The sequence below is a fragment of the Dendrobates tinctorius genome, unplaced genomic scaffold (genome assembly GCF_039654945.1).
Source record: "Dendrobates tinctorius isolate UK_male_01 unplaced genomic scaffold, ASM3965494v1 ptg000241l, whole genome shotgun sequence".
NCBI lineage: Eukaryota > Metazoa > Chordata > Amphibia > Anura > Dendrobatidae > Dendrobates > Dendrobates tinctorius.
This window is the reverse complement of record NW_027361908.1, coordinates 18,208,749-18,217,582: the sequence shown is the minus strand read 5'-3', so window position 1 is coordinate 18,217,582 and position 8,834 is coordinate 18,208,749.

The following is an 8,834-nucleotide window of genomic DNA, read 5'->3' as shown; positions in this document are numbered from 1 at the left end:
ATCTACAGTCCAAATGTCACAATGCCAAGTTAACTCCGAATGTGTAAACCTGCTAAATCTGCAGGGGGTTGAATACTACTTGTAGGCACTGTATATATATATATATATATATATATATATATATATATTAACATTTTAATACTTACAAAAAGGAAAATGGGTTGATGCAAAAGTTTGGGTACCCATGAAGATGTGTGTTCAGATAATTTTGACCAAGGTTTCAGACATTAATTAGCCTGTAGGGTTGTGCATTTTCATCATTAGGAAAGGCTCTTCATGGTATTAGCTCTGCTAGCAGTTTCAGTTTTCTTTCTGGGGTATGATTCAGCACAAACTTGCTCCCTCCTCCCTCTTCAACGATTGTGAAGCATCATTTACTGAGCTGTAAATTGAGAAATACTCGAGATTGAAAGTTCAGGGGTAAGCTATCTAATAACATATATTACAAACTTTTTGTCATCACCTGTACTATTGATGTATGCAAAGTTTTAGGCTACTTTCACACATCAGGCTTTTTTCCGACAGGCAGGATCCAGCTATTTGTTAAAAAACCGGATCCGGCATAAATTTTGGAGAACTGAAGAAATGGATCTGTTTTTCTGCCGGATCTGTCGAGCAGGTTTATATCTGTTTCCTGGGGGCTGGTGAATTGGATCTGAGCATGCGCAAACTTAAAAAACCGGATCCGTCTTTTTCCGGATCCGGCGCCCATAAGCTTCCATTATAGCTAAAAACCGGCGCTGTCCAGTTTTTTGCCACAGACAAAAAACGTTACTAGAGACGTTTTTTCCAGACGCTGGAATGAAACATTTAGCCGGATCCGGCGAAAAGTGGAAGAAACGGAAGGCCATGCGGCACAATCCGGCGCTAATACAATTCAATGAGAGAAAACTGGATCCGGCAGCAACTTTCGCCGGATCAGTTTTTTTTTTAACAAAGAGCCACATCCTGCCTGTCGGAAAAGACCTGATGTGTGAAAGTAGCCTTATTTATATCCAAAATTATACATGATTCCCTATTCTTGGAAAAATTACAATATAATGTAGTGCAGCGGTAGCACCGTACGCACTGATGAGGCAATGACCCACACAGTTCAAACATAAAAGTCTCTTTAATGTGTTATCTCCAAACAGAAAGGTTCCAATCCATACAAATGCATATAACTTCCGTGCATGTTATCAGTGTTTAATTCACCCCAGTTCATAGCACTACATAGTGCATGGCTTTGTATCACAGTCCCTAAACATGCCGGACTTCACACCTTGTCCAGTTTCCATGGGCGACTGCACGCCATGCTAATGTCCCTCACAGCCTTCTTTAGTATCTTTACTCACGCACACAGCTGTACACAGCACTTGATATCCTCCGGATCGCAGCCGGGCACCATATCCATCTGTTTGCAGCAGTTATTTGTGCCAGTCTTTCTTTGGGCACAGGACTGTCTACCTCCGGTTCACCTCCGGGTACAAGACATCCACATCCGAGACCAGTCAACATGGACGGCAGCACCACTGTGTACGTTGTGGGTGCCAGGCCTATTGGCTCCGCTCTGTCCTGTGTTCTGCAACACCAACTGCTCTGCACAACAAGCACCAACTCACTCTGGCCCTGACACTGACACACCCAAACCCTGTGACAGCAATGCATTTCCTTCGGGCCTCTGGTAGTTTCCTCCATACCCTTACCTGGAATGAAACGGACTGCACAAACTACTATCCTGCAGTCTGCTTCACACGCAACATCCAGAGCAGGTTTTCCCTACATCCTCCTTGGACACTAACATGTCCAAGACTAGCACTTAATTTATCATTTAATCTACATTGAAGCCACAGTTATGCCCGTGACTGCCATGCACACCTATGGTCTTCATACACCTCCGTGCATATACTGGGGAGACTACACAGCGACCCCTACCTGTGACATCGGTCACTGCTTCACCACTGCAATCCCAACTAAGCCTGTGACTGCAATGCATTCCCATAGCCTCAATAAGTCTCCGTGCATATCACTGTAACAGAAGTCATTGCCTCACAATAAGTCTTTTTTTTTTTTTTTGAGGACAAGATTATTTTGAGGGTGAATTTATATGATTACAAAATGCTTCCTATGAAGTCAGCTGCATTTGAGCTTTTCACATTAACGCAAGACAAAAATATTTTGTCAGTGTACGACAGATGAGAACAAATGCTGTAAGCTCAAAGTCAGTGCATAAGCAGGTAGTAATAAAAAAAGTTCCTATGAGAGCTTACAATCTAAACAGACATTTCCAATGCTTACATGCAGAAGTTTTCAAAGCTGTGACTGAGAAAGATCACAGCGACACCAAGAAATCAGTGCTCAGCACTTCTTGCCATGCAAAGGAGGAAAGAGCATCTCAAACATCAGTTCCAAGCTATTTTGTAAGTGACAAAGTTACTTTAACAATGACAGCAAATGTGTTTAGCAGAGCATGTTGTGAAAGACGGAGTACCATTATTTGCACGATCTGCTTTTACAGTTCTTAATGGAGAAATGGCTCGCAAACTTGGTGTTTCTCTGGGAAGAGAAAGTATTAGAAAATTTGTGTTTGAAGAAGCCTTAACCAAAACGAAGATCTTACAAAAACTCTCAAGAGACACTTTATATTTCTTAAAATGGATGCATACATAGAAGGGGTTAGATTAGCTGAAATGTCCCATATTGTAGCAGCTTTCGCTGTGCTGGAACTGTTTGAAAAATTTGGAAGCAGTTAGACACTTCTAATCAACTTGTTACCTGCATTAAAGACAGCTGTCTTACATAGTCACCTTTATAAAAGACTCCTGTTTATAGACTCAATTAATCAGTGAGACTCTAACCTCTACAATATGGGCAAGAAAGCTTTATAAGGATGTCAAGGACAAGATTATAGACCTGTACAAAGCTGGAATGGGCTACAAAGCCATAAGTAAGATGCTGGGCTAGAAGGAGAAAACTGCTGGTGCAATAGTAAGAAAATGGAAGAAATACAAAATAACTGTCAATCAACAACAATTTGAGGCACAATGCAAAATCTCACCTCATGGGGTATCCTTGATCATGAGGAAGGTGAGCAGCCTAAAACTACATGGTGGTCCCCCTGCTCAAGAAGGCACATGTGCAGGCCCGTCTGAAATTTGCAATGAACACCTGGATGATTTTGTGAGTGATTGGGAGAAGGTGCTGTTATCAGATGAGAAAAGAATTGATCTCTTTGGCATTAGCTCAACTTGCCGTGTTTGGAGGAAGAGAAATGCTGCCTATGGCCCAAAGAACACCGTCCCCACTGTCAAGCATGGAAGTGGAAACATTATGTATTGGGGGTGTTTCTCTGCTAAGGACTACTTCACCGCATCAATGGGAGAATGGATGGCGCCATGTACTGTAAAATCTTGAATGACAACCTCCTTCCCTCCGCCAGGACATTAAAAATGGGTCGAGGCTGGGACTTCCAGCAAGACAATGTCCCAAAACATACAGCCAAAGAAACAAAAGGAGTGGCTCAAAAAGAATTACCTTAAGGTCATGGAGTGGCCTAGCCAGTCTCCAGACCTTAATCACATAGAAAACATGGATGGAGTTGAAGCTCCAAGTTGCCAAGCGACAGCCTCAAAATCTTAATGATTTAAAGATGACCTGCAAAGAGGAGTGGACCAAAATTCCTCCTGACGTGTGCAAACCTCAGCTACAAAAAAATGTCTGACTGCTGTGCTTGCCAACAAGGGTTTTGCCACCAAGTATTAAGTCTTGCTTGCCAGAGGGATCAAATACTTATTTCTCACTGCAAAATGCAAATAAATGTGTATAAATTATGCAATGTGATTTTCTGTATTTTATTTTTGATATTCTATCTCTCAATGTAAAAATTAACCTACCCTTAAAATTAGAGACTGTTCATGTCTTTGTCAGTGGGCAAACTTACAAAATCAGCAAGGGATCACATAATTATTTCCTTCACTGTATGTTCTATCTAAATAGCTTATTGTATCATAATGGTAATGAAAAGCCTAATGTTACCATTTTACTAAAGTATATGTATCACTTAAACATGAGTCGTGTATGAGGGAGCTGGAGTCGGAGTCAGAGAAATTGAGGAGTCAGGTTTGCCTTACCAGCCATGGATGAAAGCAGTAATAATTGTTGATATTTTGCATAAGACTTTATATGGGATGATATTCTATAGGGTTGGTGGTTAAGTAAACTGATGGCGCTTGTAAAGGCAATAGATAAAAATCTCACAAATGTCATTATGGCCATGAGGTTTTCAATGTAATTAATCTATAGGTCCAGTAAATTTCTTTTCTATTTGGTTGCTCAATATGGTTCGCAATACTTATGGAGCTATAAATATCTACGGATGACATCCATCGAACATAAGATCTATCACGAAAGTATGTGTAATGTCGTTAAAGACCATGGAGGAGAAAGCCTTTCCTGATGTTTGATCTGTGGGGTTTTTTAGCCGTTTGTGGAGGGGCTGTGTAGTCCTCCCTATATATTGCTTTCTGTGACATATTGCACTCGATCACATATATGACAAAACTAGTTTGACAGTTAAACTTGCTATTGATGGGGAATTCTTCACCAGTGGAAAAGGATGTAAACTTTGTACGTTTATGGCAGATTGTGTGGCAACACAGATATTTCTTGGTGTTACATTTAGGAGGTATTACACCGCTTTGGAAAATCGAGAGTGTGGTCACATCAGTAAGTTTTTTTTATCATGTATCCTTAGTCTGCTGGGTACTACAATGTTCCTGATAGTAGAGGCTCTAAGGCCTCTTTCACACTTCAGTTTTTTACAATCAGTCACAATCCGCGAGGTTTTGAAAAAAACGGATCCGCAATTTTCTTTTGAGGATCCGTTTTTTTCCCCATTGACTTCCATTATTGGCGGATTGTGACAGATTGCCGTCCGTTGCATCCGTTTTTTTTGCGGATCCGCCAAAAGTTCCTGTCCGTCACCATCCTCAAAGATTTCAAAACGGAGCTTGCAACGTTTTTTTCTGTGGCGGATCCTCCAGACACTCATTTAACCCGAAATTCTTTCTGGGTGCCGGACAAAGAAAAATTCTCTCTCTCTCTCCAGGCCGCGATTCCTTTAAAATTCTTCATTTGTCGGATCCGTCAAAAAAACGGACGGGTGCAATCCGTTGTCATCAGTACTAAAACGGATCCGCCATCCGTCCTTTTGGCGGATCTTGACTGATGCAAAAAACTGAAGTGTGAAAGAGGCCTAAGGAATGCAAGTTCAGGATTTCTGGAAATATAATTACCCAGAATGGGATCATTTAGTAAAATGTAGCAGTGTTTCTGTAGAGTTTGTTGTATTATTTTATAGGATGTACTGTAGGTCCCGATGAAACTGAATTCATGTTTCAGAGTTTATGGTTTTTTATGTTCTGAAGAATATGATCTGAACTGAGAGTTTTAGTGCTTAAAAACATGCATTTTGTAGCCCTCTGGAGTAATTTTAATGATCAAATACTCACTTGGGAAATAAAGTTTGCATTCCGGGTACAATTTTTTCTGCTGGTTTTAATGGTTATAAGGTATATTTTCCAGCCATTTTGAGAAATGGCCACTGTACAATAAGGTTAATTAGTTAATATTCGCACATGATAAAAAAAATATCAAAACACAAAAAATGCCACTTTTTTAAAAAATTATATATACCCTCAAATAGTACAAAAGTCCAATTTCAAAATAGGTACCTTGAATATGTTGACAAAAAAAAAATGTAACTGAAGTTATGGCTCCTGTATGAGCTACACCAAAACTACATTGCTAATGGATGTGTAGAATAACTTTATTTTCCAGCAAAGTAAACAATGAAAAAAAGCATAAAAAAATAAATGGTGGAATTGCATTTTTTTTTCACATTACACTTCAGAAAAATGTTACCAGTCATCCACTTTAATGTGTAACAACAGTCTAAAGAAACAAGACAAATTAGGCCTCATTCAGGCATCCATGGTGCAGATACGTGTTCAATCAGTGCTTTTCACAGACACAACACTTACATATTCTAGTCTGTGGAGCGGTTTATATGTCCGTGTTTTTCAACTGATTGTGTATCCATGCAAAAATCACGGAGAAGTGTCCATTTTTTCAAGTATCACAGATGAAGAGTACCAATACAAGTCTATGAGTCTGTGAAAACCATATCTCTCCGTATCAAACATTGCAAAGCATAAGAGAAACTTTGTAATGTATTTATTAATCAATATGTGAAAAATACTGAAGACACACTTGACCAAACACTTATGACACACGGATCCAAAACATGGATGACCGCTATGCCAGTTTTTGCGTATGTGAAAAATACTGACGTGTGAATGCGTTCTTCAGGTCACAAAACCATTTCAAGTCTGTGCTACACTTCACTTAAATGTGGTGCATTTTAAGTCTAAGTTTGCACTGTCCAAAAATTAAGACTACATTGTTGAATACGCCCCTTTATTTTGTAATTCTTTACTATTTTGAACATATGCGTTTGCCTTCAGAAGACGTTTGTTTACTTCCAGGGATTTTAAACTACCGTATTTTTCGCTTTATAAGACGCACCTGATTATAAGACGCACCTAGGTTTTAGAGGAGGAAAATAAGAAAAAAAATATTTTGAGTCAAATAATGTGCAAAAACCTTTAATTAAATAACAAAATATTATTTTAACATAGTAGACTCAACAGCAGTCAACAGCAGCATTGTGGGTAACATGTAAGAACAGTCCCATGGTACTGTAAGGAACAGCAAAAACCATGTTCTGGCAATTGGGGAGAAACGTTAATTGTCAGACAGCACAATCTTCTAGTCAGAGAATCCCAGGAATTCCTCATCACTGCTGTCAGAGTCTAGGAAGCTCAGGTCCTCACAATCATTGGTTTCACTTTCTTCACTGTCCTCATATAGCGCACCATCTTCGGTGCCATCTAAGGCATTGCTAATCCCACATTTTTTGAATGAATGTATAACTGTTTCATCCTTCACTGATTGCCATGATGTTTTCACCCACTCACAAACTTGAGTGATACTGGGCCTCTTCATGCGTCCAGTTGGTGTCAGGTCATGATTGCCAGCAGCCATCCATTTATTCCACTCTTCTCGCATGTAGACTTTAAACGGCTTGTTTATAGAAACATCGAGAGGTTGTAGCTGGCTGGTAAGCCCCCCTGGAATTACCGCGAGATGGGTCTTCACTTCTTTAAACACTTTTTTTGTGTTTTCACTAATATGTGCTCTGAACTGGTCTAGCACTAACAGGGATGTTTTTTTCAGAAGCCCTCCAGGACGTTTCGACCACACTTTGTCAACCCACAATCTCATTCCGTTCTCGTCCATCCATCCTTTCTCGTGAACGTGCACAACAACTCCTCGTGGGATAGCTTCTTTGGGCATGTTCTTTCTTTTAAAGATTAACATTGGTGGCAGTTTCGTGCCATCGGCACAGCAGGACAACACAACTGTGTAGTGGTTTTTTTCGTGTCCTGCAGTTTTTACCGTGATGGTTTTGGCACCCTTTGCATCAACAGTCCTGTTGGATGGCATGTCAAAGGTTAGAGGGACTTCATCCATATTCCCAATCTGGCCTAATTCATAACCATGTTTCTTTCTGCTGTCAATTACAAACTTGTGGAATGACAGAATCTTGGCTTCATATTCTTGTGGCATTTTTTGGGCAATTCTAGTTTTGGTGCGCATAGCAAGGCCACATCTCTTCATGAATCTGAAACACCATGCTGGTGATCCAGTGAAGTCATTGATGCCTTTCTCAGCAACAATCCGCTTGGCTTCGAATAGGATCATTTTTGTTGAGACAGAAAGGCCATTATTTCTGTGGCGTATGATCCACTCTTTTACGTCCACGTCTAACTCTGGCCACTTTGCACCACGCCTACGTAGACCAGATCTGCTTTTTCCTGCTTTTTGCAGCTCATCCTCCTGCTTCCTCCACTCTCTTATCATTTTTTCAGTTGGAGGCGGTCCAAAATGTCTCTCCGCTGCTCTGTTCCCATGCTCTTTAGCGTATTTTACAACCTCCAGTTTAAAGGGAATTTTGTATGCAAGCCTTTTCTGCTTTGACATGCTTGAAATATGCAGCAGCCAACTGTACGGTATTTTTCTGCAACAAAATACAGTATTGAAACAACTGTCAGCTCTGTCATTCATAGTTATGGGGCAACTGAGAGCATGAATGAATACGGTACTCTTGCTGTAGAAAAGACATGGGCCGCACATCCAAAAATACGGTAACAAGTTGATCTAGTGGTGTTAAGCAAAATGTACTGTATTCATCTGAACAAGAAGTTTTTAGTTTACGGTAACATTATGATCAGACATATAAAGCCTACTGCCAAGTGACGGTGAATGTGTCCATAGCTTTAAATACAGTAACCATAAAGCTGTGGAGTAATGTGCCGACCACCACAACGACAACGAGCAGATGGGTACCTGGTGCCCTACAGTACCAATGCTGCAAGGCAAGGGGTTCCGCCTATTTTTGCTCACTAAGGCCGGATCACACATGCGAGTTAAACAGCCGAGTCTCGCATGGTAATACCCGGCGCTGGCGCGGGGACTCAAGAGCGGGGCGTGCGGCTGCATAGCAATACATGGAGCTGCACGTCCCACTCCTGAGTCCCGGCGGCAGCGCCGGGTATTACCATGCGAGACTCGTCCGTTTAACTCGCATGTGTGATCCCAGCCTAAGAAGTTCGCCGTCATGTGCTAGCGGCTTCATACAGTCTAATCAGAATGTTAAACTAAGAACCTCATGTTTAGTTTCATTTTGCCTAGTGTCATTAGATCAAGTTATGATTTTAGATGTGTGGCCCATG